The sequence below is a fragment of the Pinus tabuliformis genome, chromosome 7 (assembly GCF_031772625.1).
Source record: "Pinus tabuliformis cultivar Carrire ecotype Pingquan chromosome 7, CPIR1, whole genome shotgun sequence".
Lineage (NCBI taxonomy): Eukaryota > Viridiplantae > Streptophyta > Pinopsida > Pinales > Pinaceae > Pinus > Pinus tabuliformis.
The window spans coordinates 104888488-104905171 of NC_142293.1; the positions used below are offsets into that span (position 1 = coordinate 104888488).

At 37.8% G+C, this 16684-nt stretch overlaps 1 pseudogene; it reads left to right on the top strand.

Annotated features, from left to right (window-relative positions):
* Positions 1-4481: 4481 nt before the first annotated feature.
* LOC149245508 (aquaporin SIP1-1-like) lies at positions 4482-8465 on the top strand (annotated as a pseudogene).
* The last annotated feature ends 8219 nt before the right edge of the window (positions 8466-16684 follow it).

The window sequence follows — 16684 nt, forward strand, 5'->3', positions numbered from 1 at the left end:
AATAATACATCACAAACTTTAAGAGGAGAAACACCACACAGTACCTCATCCGTGAAGGTCTTGATGCTATAGGGATGATGACATTATTGGCTGATGCACAGATATCGTCCTTGGTGAAGACACCCAATGGTGTACGGATGTGGATGTGTTGTAGTCGGTAGGTCCAGCCACTTCACGACCTTTGGTGAAATGAGGTTCTTTTGGCTCTCACTGTCAAAAATGAATTACAGCGGAGAACCCTTCACCCACATCTGTTACTGGAATAGGCACTCCCCCTCTTGTGGATCTTCAGGCTCAATCTTCTGGATCTTGGTGGTGCCCATAGTGGCACTGGGATCCGTGTTAATGATCTTCTTCCCTTTGTCATTCCCCTTGTCGGGTTCTCACTTAGAGTTGGAACATGCGTCTAACTCAGAAGCTTTCAGCTCGACCACCAATGACTACTTAGCCCGACACTCGTGTTGTGAGTGAAACTCTTATGGATTTCACACCACTTTCCCATGTTCTTCTTTGTCTTCTCACATTGTTCTTTGCTTGTGGCTTCGGCGAGTTATCCTGGATCACCCCAACTTAGATTTTCCTTTTGATTTGTGGCTCAGGGTCACCTTTCCCTTCGGATTCACAAATACAAAGTCTCACTTTTTCTGTTTAAGCTTCTGCTCAATCTTGGCAGCGTATCGGTATGTCATGCCAAGCGAGGATATGTCCAGGAACTCCATTTCACCTGGATGTACCGGTGTAGGTAGCTGCGGTACTTGAGTACCAAATGTTTCTCAAAATCCTTGATACCCAATTTCATGTGAAGGGTATGAAAAACATTGCTAAACTTTGGCACATCTTGGTCCCTTCCCTGTCGCAGTGTGGTCCACTTTACGTATTTATCCTCATATCTCCCTACAAAGTAGTATTGTTCTTTGACGATGTCGGAGAATGAATCCCAAGTGAGTGTGGCTGAAAATAGTGAGGGTGTAACTTCATCCTTCTGCTCACAGTAGGTTTCCCACTAGTCCTTGACGTAGCCGGCAGCTTTGAGAAGAGAAAAAGTAATATTTTCCCAGTTGGAAAAATCATGAACATAAAAATATCCTTCTAGCAGATTTAACCATTTATCTACGATGTCTGCATCTATCTGACCCTCAAATATGGGAATGTCAAATTTTACTTGTACCTTAAAGGGTGTGGCACTTCTAGAGTAGATGCGTCACCCCTGGGTAGCCGCTGAAGGATCTAGGAAAAGTTGTCCATCATCATGTTCCTTTGTCACTCGAGGGCTTCTTCGAGAAATATTTTGATAGGATCTCCTACCCCCTCATCTTTATTTTCTTCTGTCATGGGAGGGCATCAAGATTTGCGAGGCTAGTCTTGCAAAGGTTCAACCAATTCAAGCCCTAACTCCTTATATCCCAACCTTGTTGGGGATGTACAAATAAAAATAGAGAAAGAGCAGACTGCTCTGATACCACTAATCTGAATTTAAACATGAATGCAACAAATTACAGATATATCCCTAAACAAAAAGATGTAGCAGAAATAACACTTCATTTTATTAATATCGAATACCGAAGTATGCTTACAAACAAAATCGAAATAAGACTAGCTCAGGCGATGGTAGCTTATCTCTAAGAAGATATGTGGTGAATACGTGTCTCTGAACTATGTTACAATGAGGCTCAAGGGCCTATTTATTATTAAAAAACATGAGAAAACCTTAAACAACCAAAACCATAACCCAAAGAGATGAAACACCAAGAGTTTATGGGCCCTGTTGGCATTAGTTGGGTAGCCAACTTCTCGAAGTCGTAACTTGGTCATATTATCTCCGTTTAGCACATATGATACCTTGTTGGAAAGGTCTCTCTGAGTACTACAGGTTTTGCTGTAGTCCCTTGATTATAGCTATCGGCCTACAACGGACATAAAAAAAATGACGTTTAGGGGGTCAAAATTGTTCCGGAAGTTCAGGACCCGAAAAACTGCTAAAAATAGTAAACGTTGAAATAAACAAGGAAACAATTGAAACCATTTGGAGATCTAGGTGGAATAGGTGGGTGGCCACCAATTCCACCTAGATCAACAACCCATGTCTTTTTATTTACGATTTCTTATTGAAGAATAGAACGAATTGAAGTTCTAAATAATTCCTATTATGATATGTTTGCATTTGTGGCCTTGTTTGGTTGGTAATGTGAAGATCAAACACATCCTTCCATCTAAAGATCTTTCTCTTAAAGTATTCATGCAAAATGATGTAAATAAACCTGTGAATAAACTATTTTTGCAAAATGATGTAAATAAATATTACAAAGATTACAAATAAAGTTTGGCCTTTAAAGCTGCATATATCCTCTATGACCAACAAAACGACGTTCGTAGGGCACAGTGAAATGAGCCATTTCACTGATATATTTCATGGCCTTTTTAGCCTCGACATTTTAGAATTTCTCTATTGTTGACAAGATATGAATTTCACTTCAAAAATAAATGTAGTCCTCACATAGATATATCACAAGTAGCAGATACTATCACTTTACTTGGAAAGTATCCACAATGTACTTCCACTTGAAAATTGAGGTTCTAATTGCAAAAGTAACATTCAAGAGGCCAAGGTTTAACCAATTATTACAAAAATGAAGAATGAAAAAGAGTTCTGCAGATGCTCAGGGTGGGAGGCCCTCTTTGAGCTAGGCTCACAGGAATAATTTTTTTCTTGGAGCAGTAAGAGGACTTTCCCACCTTCTCAATGGGCTTGATTCACGCATCATTCATGGCAGCCATAATTCCAAAAAAAATTTGGTGGATGAAAACTTTGTGGCACATTTCACTGATTATAGTCTAGCCCAATTAATGGCTTTGTCATTTGCTGCTCAGATGGTGAATGTAGCTACACTTGAGTGCTACAATGCTCCCTGGCTCCAGAAGATGAAGTGGATCAACACCAAGACAAATATATACAACTTTGGCATTCTCTTGTTTGAAATACTCATTGGCGAGAATGAGAGAACTGATGAATTTGTGAATTTTCCTTCTATTGTGGAGACTTCATTTGTGGCCTTGTTTGCTTCGTAATGTGAAGGATCTAATGAAGGGATTAATCCAATGAACATGCAATTTCCCCATGTATTATGTCTATTATTAACATATGCCCAACCAAATTCTTGCAAATATAAAAATCCAATTTAAATGTAACCCTAAACATTGTAATTCCATATAAATGCCAAGAATAACCAACATATAAATGCAACGTCAGAAATGTGAGGTGAAATGTCAACATTTGCACTCAAAAACTGTATTTCAATTTAGGTTGGTCAGAAAATGTAAACATGGAATGTAGTATTCATATCTTAGGTCGGTGCATGATGAGCATTAGAAATGGAGTGTTCAATGAATAATTGGGCATACAATCAAGGGAAGTTTGATCCCTGTTATGGTTTCATGATTAGTTTTCTAGGATTTGAGAAAATATACACAGAGTTGATTAAAGGAGTGGTAGAGACATTGAGAGGATTTTTGTCATGAAATTTTGGCAATACTCTCGTAATGAATTATCTTCATTCTTTCATATGTTTTTTTCTCTCTTTTGGTCCTTAAGATATTATGTTGTATTTGAGAACATAAATCCACTGATGTGATTTAGGGACAAGGTATCAACCTTTTATATTTATTTTTTTTCATTGAGAGTGTGTTTCTTTGTTAACCTTATTTATCCAATTTTTTATTTTTAGTTATTTATTATTTATATCATATATTTCCTTGATTAATTGTTGGTTTTTCATTGAAAGGCCATTGTACTCATTTCCACTTTTCTCAATGTTTGTTGATGTTTGATTTAGAGGCCATTTCACTATCTTCCTCTCTTCCTTGGGCATTAAGTTTCAGTGTTACATATAAAACGTCAAAATTTTCAGGCTTCCCTTTCATTACCTTGGTGAATGGAAGAGTTATTTTTTGAAAAGAAGAAAAATTCATGCAATTTTTTGATGAACTCGGTGGAGAAAATGAGTCTTAAAGTTCAAGTTGCTAAAATGAATCCGATGAAGTGAGTAATCTAATAAACATACAACTACACCCATGTATTCTGTCAATTATTGACATATTCCCAACGAAATGCCTACAAGTAAAACAATCCAAAGTGATTGTAATCCAAAATATAGTAGTGCCATATAAGGTCCAAGTAGCAGGAATATGTAAATCAAGTGTAAGAAATGTCAAGTGACAACAACTAATGAAAACATAGAAAAAAATTGCAAGCCTATAAATACATATATTCAGTTGGTATTTGAAACCTTGTCATTTCTAGACAATAAAGGTTGCTTCAACATAGAATATTTGAATTCAAAGATATCAATAAAAAATATTACTACTTGAGTAGAAAGTTGCAACAAGGATCTCGATGATAACATGAGTCTCTTGCTAGATTTGTCCTGTGAACATTTTAGATATATCTTAGAATGCTCACATTCCCAATGTTAAATTTGCTAGCTATGTTTCTACATGTATATACATATGTAGATGGGGCCTTGTAAATCATGGAGCTGATGCCTGCATCTCATAAAAAAATGCTTCGAGGCCCCTCGCTAAATGTTTATTTTCATAAAGTAGCGATTGAAGAATGAGTGTTCACATTCATGATCCATTTTATGGTTTTTCTTATTATTATAAAAGGTCCAAAAATCTCCTTTTGGAAGTAAGGGTTGATATAATTAACATGAATTCTATTTTCCCTGGCAGGTTCCGGGTATACGCACCATCCATGAACCCAAACAACATCAGTATGATTACTATTGTTTAACGATACAATTACATGGCTCTTTGATCAAGTTACAAATATGGGTTCTTGAGGTTTACCATTAAAGAATCTTCCTATTCCTTTGGGTTTAGGGCCTAGGCTCATTGTTAGGTCCCTATATTACTAGTGTAGCCCCTTATTGTTATTAGTGAAACCCCCTTATTGTATTTTTGTGCCCATGTAGTCCCCATATTGTTATTATTGTGTCCCATAGAAGCCCACTATTGCTATTTTGTGCCTTACAATATTGTTATGTTGGCTCTGATTATAGACTCCTATATATAGAAAGGAGGTCTTGTTAATTGTATCATGAAAGAATTGTTCATTTGTGTAATGTAAAGGAGGTTTCCCCCTTGAAGAGGCTTATTTCGAAGTTGATGATTCATCTCTTTTTATATTTTGTGAGATGGTTGCATAACATTTGGTATCAGAGATTTGGATTCTAGGGTTTCGCTGCTTCAAACAAGTCATTGTGGCATTTTCAATATAACATTTTTTCTATGAAGCTTCAGAAGCTGGAAAAAAAAAAACCCATTTGAGACAAAATCGTGATGAACGTTGTGGCCAAATTTCTGAGCGTTTCTCACTATATTTTCAGATATATGAACTAAGGAAGTTAGGGTTGTTTCAGGATCCTGAATTTCATCTCTAACAGGTGACCATGGGAAAATCGTCATAACTTTCTCTTTGAGCATCAGATTAAACTTTCATAAAAATAAGAGGAAGAAATTTAGTTTGTTGGGTATCTTTTTCAAGGATGAAGGTCTAAAAAATTACACTGGAACACTGTACAAGTTCGCTCTACTGAACCCATCTATAATGAGGCCATCGTGGGAGATTGGGAATAAATATTTCTTGAATAATCCAAACTCAATCAAACCTATGGGGTTGGAAAGATGTCTCAGAGGGATACCACATGAAAAAATTTCAGAACTTGGAGATCCAAAATTAGAGAGTTATAGTCGTTTCAAGATCGAGATCCTAAAAGAAAGAAAACGAGATATGAGGAAGTATGATGGCAAGGATCCAGTAACTTGGATACTACGATGGAGCAATATTTTGATCTACATGATATGCAACTGTTACAAAAGGTATGTATTGCATCTTTATATTTAGAACCAAATCAGTTTTTATGGTATAGAGGGCTTTGTTATCATAAACCACTTGTCACTGGGTCAAATTTCACGAAGGAAATTATAACACATTATGAGGATACAAAGAGAAACACCTTCTTTATCCAATTGATAAATCTCAAACAAAAGGGTTCAATGGAAGAGCACATTGAGGACTTCCAAAAATTGAATATAAGGGTAAATGATATTCCATAGAAGCAGAGGATTGATGTCTTTAGAGGGACTTTAAAGGATAACATTCAACATGAGGTTCGCCTTTGGGAACCTGATTCATTGGAGAAGGAATTCAGGTTAGAAAGAAAAATTGAAAGCAAAATTATGGAAACAAGGAATCCTACCACTCACAACTATAAATATGGAAGTGTTGTTGCTTCTAGCCTTCCATAACCTACAAGGTTGACACCACAACAGTTGGTAGAAAAAAGAGAAAAAGGGCTTTGTTACAATTGTGATAGCAAATACACTAAAGGTCATAAGTGTGCTGAGAAGAAATTATTTTACATAGATTGTGAAGAGGAGGAAGAAAAGGATCAAGAAACGTAAAAAGAAGAGGATATACAACAGGAACCAACCCCAGAGAAAAAAGAAATGAATCTGACCATATCTTGTAGTGCATTGGAATGGATTACCACTCTTAAAACTCTCAAGATAGATGGAAAAACGAAGATAGTGAACAAATGTTTGGAAGGATATCTTCATTGTTTTGTATATGATAAAAACAACACTAAAGGTCAAGTGGTTACCTATGGTTGAATGGTGGTATAACGCTTCAAAAAAAATGACCCCATTCATGACACTTTATGGATATCATACACCATCCATCACATCATCTTTAAGAGAAAATTCTAAGCTTCAAGAAATCAAAGATCACATAAAGCATCAAAAGAATGTTCTACCACTCTTAACGGATAACCTCAATTTGGTGCATAATCAAATGAAACAATAGGCAGATCAATATCGTAGTGAAAGAAGTTTTGATGTAGGTGACTGGGTATTTTTATGACTACAACCATACAAAAAAATGTCCCTCAAGCAGGCTAAGAAGGATAATAAATTATCACCAAAGTACTATGGTACTTACAAGGTGTTGCAAAATATTGGTACTATGGCATACAAATTGGAGCTTCCATCATCTTCCCGAGTGCACCTAGTTTTCCATGTTTCATGCTTAAAGAAGGTTATAGGTGACAAGCTCCCAATTCATACAATATTGTCAGAACTTGACAAGGAAGGAAAAATCATAGTGGAACCTGAAGCATTCATGGAAATAAGAACCCAATAGCTACGAAATCGATCAATTTTAGAGTATCTCATCAAGTGGAAGAACTCACCCACTGAAGATTTCACATGATAGGATGAGAATTTTATGCAGAAGCATCCAGAACTACTCAAGCATCGAGACAACACTTTTTGAAGGAGAGGGGAATGTTAAGTCCCTATACTACTAGTGTAGCCCCTTATTTTAATTAGTGCACCTCCATTATTGTATTGTTGTGTGCATGTAGTCCCCATATTGTTATTATTGTGCCCCATAGAAGCCCACTATTGTTATTGTTGTGCCCTTACAATATTATTGTTATGTCGGTTCTCATTATAGAATTATATATATATAAAGGAGGTCTTGTTATTTGTATCATCAAAGAATTGTTCATTTGTGTAATGTAAAGGAGGTTTCTCCATCGAAGAGGCTTATTTTGAAGTCGTTGATCTATCTCTTATTCTATTTTGTGAGCTAAAGGCTCCTCTTCCATGCATATTGGGGTTGAGCACTAAGTTTTAAATTTTCATAGTTTAGTTTGCATCTAAGTCCCTATGCATGCATTGGGGTGATTTTCAAGTGTGGTAAGGTTTCCTGATTTACTGTTCTGGTCATTGCATCATTGTGACAAGATGAAATCATTTTGGATGGTGGTTCATGAAATTTAGAAATGGGAACATGTGTTCCTTCACAACAGTTCACACCCTTCAAAACTTCTGTTCTAGTCCTATTATCATTTTTTTCTCCAAACCTGTAATCCACTAGGTGCATCATACACCTAAATTTCCTCATTAACAAAATGGAGTTCCACCTATTTTACCTTTTCATTAGGCCTTGAGACACATGTTATCATCGAGATCCTGGTTGCAAATTTCTACTCAAGTAGTGTAGTATGTGAGTGATATATTTGAATTGAAAAAATCTATGTTGAAGTTTCCCTTCTTGTCTATAAATGATGGTTTTGCAATTATAAGCTGAAGATATGTAATTATATGTTTGCAATTTTTTTCTATGTTTTCAATAGTTTTTGTCACTTGACATTTCTGATAGTTGATTGACATGTTGTTTTTTCTTGTACTTTATATGGCACTACTATATTTGGCGTTACATTTAATTTATATTGTTTTACTTGTAGACATTTGGTTGGGCATCTGTCAATAATCGACATAATAAATGGGAGAAACTGCATGTCTATTGGATTACTCTCTTCATCGAATCCTTTTTAGTGACTTGGAATTTAAGACTCATTTCGCCACCCAATTCCTTGAAAAAGGAGAAGAAACCATAAGCATGTCTTCCCACAAATTAGCTACATTTTCTCTCTTCAAAGTTAAAGTAGAATTAGAATATACTTGAGGATAATTCAGTTAAAAATTGTTACATTTGGTTTTTGATATACTAAATTGGGATTTCCATAATTCAGTTAAAAATTGTTACATTTGGTTTTTGATATACTAAATTGGGATTTCCATAGCACCCTGGCTAAGAAGGTGAGTAGTTATTTGCAATCAAAATTTCAATTTATGCCTTCTGCTTTTTTTTTAATATTAGTTCCAAACAACAGCCATCTAAATGGAAAAGGGAAAAGTGAATATGCATATTCTGTGAGATTGAAATCTCCAAAATGAGTTCATTCCTATGAGTCCATGAAACTTACTTAAAATGACAAACTATTTGGTATTGCAATGAAAGAATATCATTGTATATTTTGCAAATCATCTTTAACCCATTCATTTTTATAGATGTTTGTTTTCTATTTGCATGTGAGAAAAGTATCATTTCTATTTGTTTAGGTGCATTTCCTAAGGCGGTCCACTTCTGTCAATCAACACAAGGTGTGGATTTCTCCCTTTAGGGCAGGCTTCTTTGAACATGTCTTATCCAAACTACCAATGATCCCCTTAATCAAGCAATAATTTATTCCTTAAACTGTTGATCTAATAATGACATGTTCTCATAAGTTTTATCCTCCATTTGTCACAACTCCATGAATAAGTGAAACCTTCCAACTAAAATTCAATGTTAATTTAAGAGAGGGTTGGAATCTGCTCAAGCATGTCACAAAAAATATTAACGGAAGATCATGCATATAGAAGGGGTCAGTCTTCTTCTATGTTATTGCTTCCTATTCTACGACCTTACAATGTTTCCTTTACAACATGTGGTGTAATTGCTAGTGTATATTCTAATATATTTAATGAAAATTAAGGGGAACAAATTCTATTTGTATAGAATAGAGATTTTATCACCTTTCTAATTTATATGTAGCAACTATAATGTAATTAATCAATACCTGCGTTCTTTTAGAAAACATTATTTTTGATCTTAATAATAGATAATGATAAACACAAACCAAACCAAATGACATATATCAACCACCAGAAGAAAAGTAATTGTCTAAAACTAGTCTTGATATTATTGAATCTTATTGTATGTATCTATGTATATGAGAAAGAGACCAAAATTAACAAATGCTACAATAATTATTTATGGAACTATATACTTTTTAAATTCTAATATACTTAATTAAAATTAAGAAGAACATATTCTTTTTATATAGAATATAGATTTTATCACTTTGCTAGTTTATATATAGCAACTATAATGTAATTAAACAAACATTATTTTTAATTTTAACAAAAGCCAACACTATACTTATATATATATATATATATATATATATATATACATATATATATTTTAAAACCCATAAAAATGGAAAAAGTAATAATATATATCATAAATTTGGTAATTTTAATTTTGAATTTTGGCCTTAAAAACACACACACTTATACTCATGCACTTTCCGCAAGCTATCATTTTCTTTTCATCCATATATATACTTTTTTCCAATAAAGCATGCTTGTTGATTGAATGGTCTCAACCATTGACATGGAAATTTTGTTGAGTGAATTTATATAAACGATTGAATAAGAATATACAAACGAACCATATGTTAGAAGACATGATACTGAAATAGTTAATAGGTTCTCCTAACGAGACTAGTGTCTTATTAGTCCCTTCCATCTGGAATGGCCAGGGACTATAGTAATTGGAAACCACGATGTTAACATTAATTGACATGTTTGTGACCTGCTTCTTAGTGTCGATTGAGGAGTATACCGAAATTTTTTTTGTACATAATAATTTACTGTGTTATTTGGCCTCTTCCCGAGAGAGGAGGCAAAAACACAGGTTATATATAATTAGTTTTTTCCAATCAATGTTAGAGCAATGTAAAACATCCCATTAATGCTAGCATTAATGGGATGTTTTTAATGCTTGGCATATTTCTCTTTGGGATAATGCTTGGCACATTGTATTTTCAGACCTACAGGTTGCTGCATGAAGATGGGAAGACATGTGCCTGTTGTAATGTGTCTGTCGTGTCTACTCTGCATGTTGCTCTGGCACAAGTCCACCTGGTCATTCAGGCTCAAGCTGTCAAGCTGTCATTCACGTTGAAGCTATCATTCAACCTGTGTTTTAGGCCAGTTGTCATTCAAGCTGTGTTTCAGGCAGGCCTAATACAGAACCAGAAGAAGCTAAGCTAACGAACATTGGTAAAATCGATACATACCTGAGCAGAGCCATCCCTTCGCAGAGCCTTCTTTTCTGTTTCTCTGTGTTAGGGGGAAATCATTCTGTAACACTGCAATTCTCTGAATCAGTGGTGGGATGAGATTCATCCATATCTGTAGAATCACCTAGAGCGGAAGCGTGACTGCAATAATCATGGATCTCATCTCCGCGTTGCTTACAAGTGAGTCTCGAGGGCTTATAGTGAGGCAACCGCTACGAAATCTTACCCTTCCTGCGAGCCCATATCCTGTGACGACTTCGGGTGAAAGCTTACCCTTCCTGTGAGCCCATACCCTGTGACCAATTTTGGTGGCGTTCGTTCCTGCCGTGTGTTACAGGGAAAAGTGTCTATATAGAACTGCTCTATCCCACTAAGGTGTGACAGCTACCTTAGAAACAAACAGAGAAAAGCTACTTATGTTTTTCCTTTATGAATTATAGATAGAGAGGAACAGAAAGACCAACCTCTATCTTGCGCTAATCCCTTGATTTGATCCCTCTCTTCTTTGATAGCCCTCAGCTACCTGCTCCCTTGCACGCCCAACTTCACAAAGTACCTGTAAGATCACAGAAGCATAGCACTATACAAAGACATGGGTCTATAATCATAAAAAATCTAGGATCAGATGTAAATTGACCATACAAATGTAACAAGCATCAATGATACAAAGCATGGAGGAAAACTCAAATAGCTTTTATTGATAAACAAGAAAAGAGCCAGGAGGAGTTACAACCAGTTGTTCCGACCCAACATCAACCTCCCAGCAAAGAAGCCGCTCTTCACCTCAAACAAAGCTTAGATCACCCAACAATCTGATGTTTGTCTCTAGAAACCAACAACAATTCCTTACAATATGCAAAATTCCAGCCTCTAGATCTCTGGGATGAGGGATCCATATATAGATATCTGTAAGGGGGACGAGTTAGCTTGTGATTTGATTATTGTCTTCTCTCTGATAGTTCTTGATTCCACTTGGATACTGAGGACCTCTTACTCATCCTTGGTCGAATTCAGTGAGGCAAGTGTCACAGGAGAAGATTCTGGAAGCTTCCACTGCCTCTCCACCTCGCGGAATGACACTGCCATTTGTCATTTCTCGCCCATCGCACCCCACAGAAGGGACTTTTGAAATGCAACGCACCCTCACAGTGTACTTAGGTGAGATGCAACGCACTTAGCCAGTGGAGCAGCTGCAATGATCCTGTTTTGACCAATTCTGAGCAGTTTCTCATGGAGAACTTCTGGGAGAAGTTGTAATCTGTTGACCTTGTTCCTTTAGGGGTTAGAACAACACTTTTAGGGACTTAGAAGTCCTTGGTTTATGGACATTTCATGCTTGGGGTTGTAGGTCCAAAAAATGTCTATAACAGTTTCCCCCTAAAGTATGAGGCCGTTAATCTTTTGGTGTCAAGTGAAATGCTTTATTATGAAGATCCGAAGTTCTTTCAATGCTGGGAGGAGACCTGTAATAAGATACAATACAATACATTATTTTCATACTATTTTCATGATCTAGCTGAGGCGGGCATTCCCATGCTCAGCTTTATAAATTCATTTTAATGTACATAGGACAGACAATCGTCTGAGTGTAGACTGATGATTCTGATAGAGCCATCATCCTTTCGAGTGGATGATTATCTGTGCAGCAATGATGTACATTTAATGTCTTTATTTCCCTTGAATATATATCGCAGTCCGGATGGATGAAACTAGATCTGGGGTCTTCAATCTCGTCCGATCTTCACTCAAAGTACAAGTCGATCCATGTGAGAAATGTTCTGAAGTCGAACATGGAAAGACATCGCCTGATTACCAGTCAATGATGTAAACTGTTAACAAGTGCGAGAGGTATCACCGATAATGATAATGATCCTCAAGGTACTGCAGTACAATTCACGTGGTGTGAATAAAGGACTTGGCGTCGAACACCATGCAAAATCTTTCGGTCGAAGGTCATTGATGTAAACCTGTCGCCGGAACTGAGAAACCTGCCATTGAGGCATGCAAGCTTCAAAGTACTGAATGGGGTGTTCCTAGATCAGCTTCTTGGATAATGAGCTGATGTCGACAAGAAGTGATCCATCATAAGAGGGCCTTAATGAATCCCACATCGATGACATGAAACGGAGTAAATGATTTTAATGGAGGTGAAAACGATCTGGTGATATAAGGTTCAGGGTGGCAGTCATGAAAGAATGGAGTATAATGTATGGTAGTGGGTGAGACACAGGTGAATTCTCTGAATGACTTCTCTTGAACATATCGGAAACACTGATGTGATGGATTGGTAGCATTAACCCCAAATGTGGATGGTATGGTGTGACCATGGTGATGTGACCGGTGAATGAAACAACCCAACCCGACTCAAACACGGAGCGGAAGTGTCATGTTCAAGAGCGACTTGCTACCAACAAAGTTTCTTTGAGTTTTCTTCCCAATTTTTCCCTAGTCATTGCTGACCAGTACCTCTTTATTTTTGTCAAGCTTGAGGAGGATAACATATGCTTGTTCTATAATTTTCCCTTTGGGAAAACCTATCGCTATGTTTTAGCGAGCCTAGTGATAGTGAAACTCGTTCTCGTCTATAGACAAGTTTGTCGCTATTAATCTTTTTAATGAGTTTAACGACAAAGATAACTCGGTCCTTTTCAATTTTAGAGAGTCTGAAAAGGAACATAAAGGTAACTCCAAAATTCCTTTTTCGTCATCTAATCCCTTAAGTCCGAAAAAGTATAAAACAATATAGAAGGGATGGATTTTCGATACTTTTAACGAGCCGAACAAAACAAGCGCTCGATCTTTTTGTGTAATAATCCCTCAGGTCCAAAAAGATTAAAATCTAGAGGAGGGATATCACTTCCTGTCCCTTTAACGAGCTAGAGAGGCCAATGGCTCGACAATCTTTTCATATTTTACGAGTCAGTTGAAAAGAGCTTAAAGGAGACTCGTCTTTTGAGGAACGAGTGATAAAATGGGTAGCAGCTGATTCCAGGTAAGGTTTGGAATTTTCCAATCATGGCAGTGTCACAAGGATGGCTAGTGAAATCACTCTTCGCAGCTGTTCCTCAAAAGGGTAAACAATCAAATGGAGGTGAATGATCGCCAATGAAAAAGTGGAGGTGACGGTGCAAACACGACCAAGGCTTTAATGGCTGAAGTACTACATTCACGATGGTTATTTACCGGGGAATAGTTCATTTTTTAACGAGCTTAAACGCGGGTGGAAACATTTGCTCATGTCTTATGTTTATTTTTTAACGAGCTTGAACTATGTGCTAAAACTGCTCGATCAATCCAGTCGTGTGATAAGAATGTCTCATATAAAATGGCAACTTTTAGAGTTTTGCCCCACATCTTTTCTTTATGCAAGTTAGGAAACGACCAATCCTACGAGTTTAGAGGGTTAGAGGTCCTACAAATTAAAAAAATAAATAGTCGCTCTTCGCTTGCATGCCAAAAGGTTTGCATGCCCCCAGGTATAAAACAGAGTTTCAAGGTTACCCCTTCTTTAGTCCGTTAAAACATTTGTTTTACCGAGAGAGGCCTACCTCTTACAGGTTACCAAAGATAGTTCTATTTACAGCGTAAACAAAACACTTCTTCGGCGATGTCTACTGAGATAAACAAAGGTGAGCGGCGATGCCCGCCAACTCACATAACTTTGACAAGAGAATCTTGTTCCAGTCCAACTCCCTCTTCCAATCACGGACGGGAGTACGAAGGTCATATTCTCTCACGGAAACCTACCCTATACCCGAAGTTTTCCTGCCGAAGCAGACCAGGGTGCATGCCCCCTGGGTTTCAGTCATGTCCCCCCGAATCACTCTCGCTCATCGGGTGGACGGACTGGGGGTTGAGACATTTCTTGCGTGAAAAGACCATTTAGGGATGGTATATGACTATTTGCTATGCGTGATCCGGGAAATGAAAGTTCGTCTATGAGCTTGACCACTCTTCCTTCGTGCGGAAAACACATCACTCTAAAGAGTGATGAGACAATAGCTCTCATGCAATAAATATAGTCTCGTCCAAGGAGTAAATTGCAATCCAGGGGTCCTTGAACTACCATTACGTTCATGTGAATGGTTTTCCCTCTCAATGTTATGGGCACATTGGGAAGGATCCCTAGTGGTCGACTGGTTCCTTTATCAAAACCTGTTAGATTTCTCATCTCAGGCAAAAGCGATGGCGAACCAAGCGCTTTCCAAGCAGTCGAGGAAAGGATACTCACAGAAGCCCCCTCATCTATGATGGTACCAGCCATAACCATTCTATATATTTAAACAATAATCCGAAATGGTATACTAGCTGGTAAACGGGGTCTGCCTAGTTGATTCCAGTCGAAGGAGACAACTAGGTTGCTTGGAGGTGGGACCGAATAGAGGGCCGGGTACGACTCTGACGAACTTCCTTCCTGCGGTAAAGGAATGGGTAAATTGCCCCCATGTTTGTTGGAGTCTGTGCTTATGAAAAGAATTTGGATAGTGTCATCCTTGTTCTCTTCAGTGACTGTATCATCTGAAGATGGAACCTCTGAAGGCAAGACCGGGTCAACTGCCGCCTCAACCTTTTGACTTTCGTTTAGTATGGATTCAGATGGTTTATCTTCAATAATAGATGCTTCGGCTGACCACTTGAGCGGGCCAGCCGGATTTTCAACTAGCGACGGACTTGGCAAGAGTTTTTTATATCTAGGAGGAAGTCGTAACGGTGAAACCGGACGATCGTCCGAAACTCTTTTAGCTTCGTCTAAGAAGGGACAACGATGGACGGCATGATCGCCTTCGCACAGTTTATAAGGAAATCTATATTTTCCTTTTTGTCCTGGGGCTTCACTGTCACTAGTTGACGGTGTGTTTTCAACATGATCATCAGAGGTTGACGACACCGAGTTGTGCATACGAGGAGACCAGTCCCTTAAGATCCGAGGGATGCAAGGACAATATCTGTGATAGTGGTCTCCTTTGCAAATGACACATGGCGATTTAGGCCTGGTCGGTGCAGTGTGTGGATTTTCGCTAGACGACACTCATTTGCCCCCATTCGCTTTTGGCTCCTTCTTCTTCTTCTCTTTCTTCTTCTTTTCCTTCTTCTCCTTAGGTACTTGACTTTTGGCTTTACCATCCCCATCAAGTGAAGAGGAAGGAGGAGAGGAAGAATTAGAGGAAGTAGAAGGTAGGTGGGTAACTCTGGACTCGTCTAATTGCTGATTCGATTGTTTAGGAATTGTGGTGTTCTGAACGACAGAGGTTGAGAAGAGCCATACAGGCAAACCAATTGTCAGTCCTGGTAGCGACAATGTGGCCATATGGGCTGCACCAAAATCTCCCCAAGAGGAGAAGGGACTAGGATTTCCTCCAAGGGGAATTCCTTGGTTGGTGGATTCCATTTTTTCAACCCAAGATCAACGTAGGAAAGGGGTAATGAATATTCCGTTTAAAATAAATTTTAGACGCTTTGACACAACTTGTTTTTTCAGTTTTTAAGAGTCGAGAAAAAACAAAATATGACTCTAGTCGCCTTCGACTTTTAATGAGCCTGAAGTGACAAGTGCTCAGATGGACCTTTTCTGTTAAGGAGTCTGAAAAGGAACGAAAGGGACTACTCTGGAAATCTAGGTAGAGGGAGTACCAAACCAATCGCAAAACTGTAGAATACTTTTTATGGTACGGCAGTCAATCTTCCCGAATGCTGTGTTCAGTGCATTGTGATTGATAGGGCGGAAGACACGACTTCCTATGGATAAAGGATTAAGCCTATTGGGGTCTTCCCAAATATACTCGACGGTACGTGGGAGCACAAGTCGTACTGGCACTTATCGTCTCAAAGTGGAGGAATCACCCAACCATCAGTGAGAACAACAGTTACCAGGCTTTACGACACCGGAATACGTCTCTAGCCTAGACTTCTAAATGTTGTGCGTT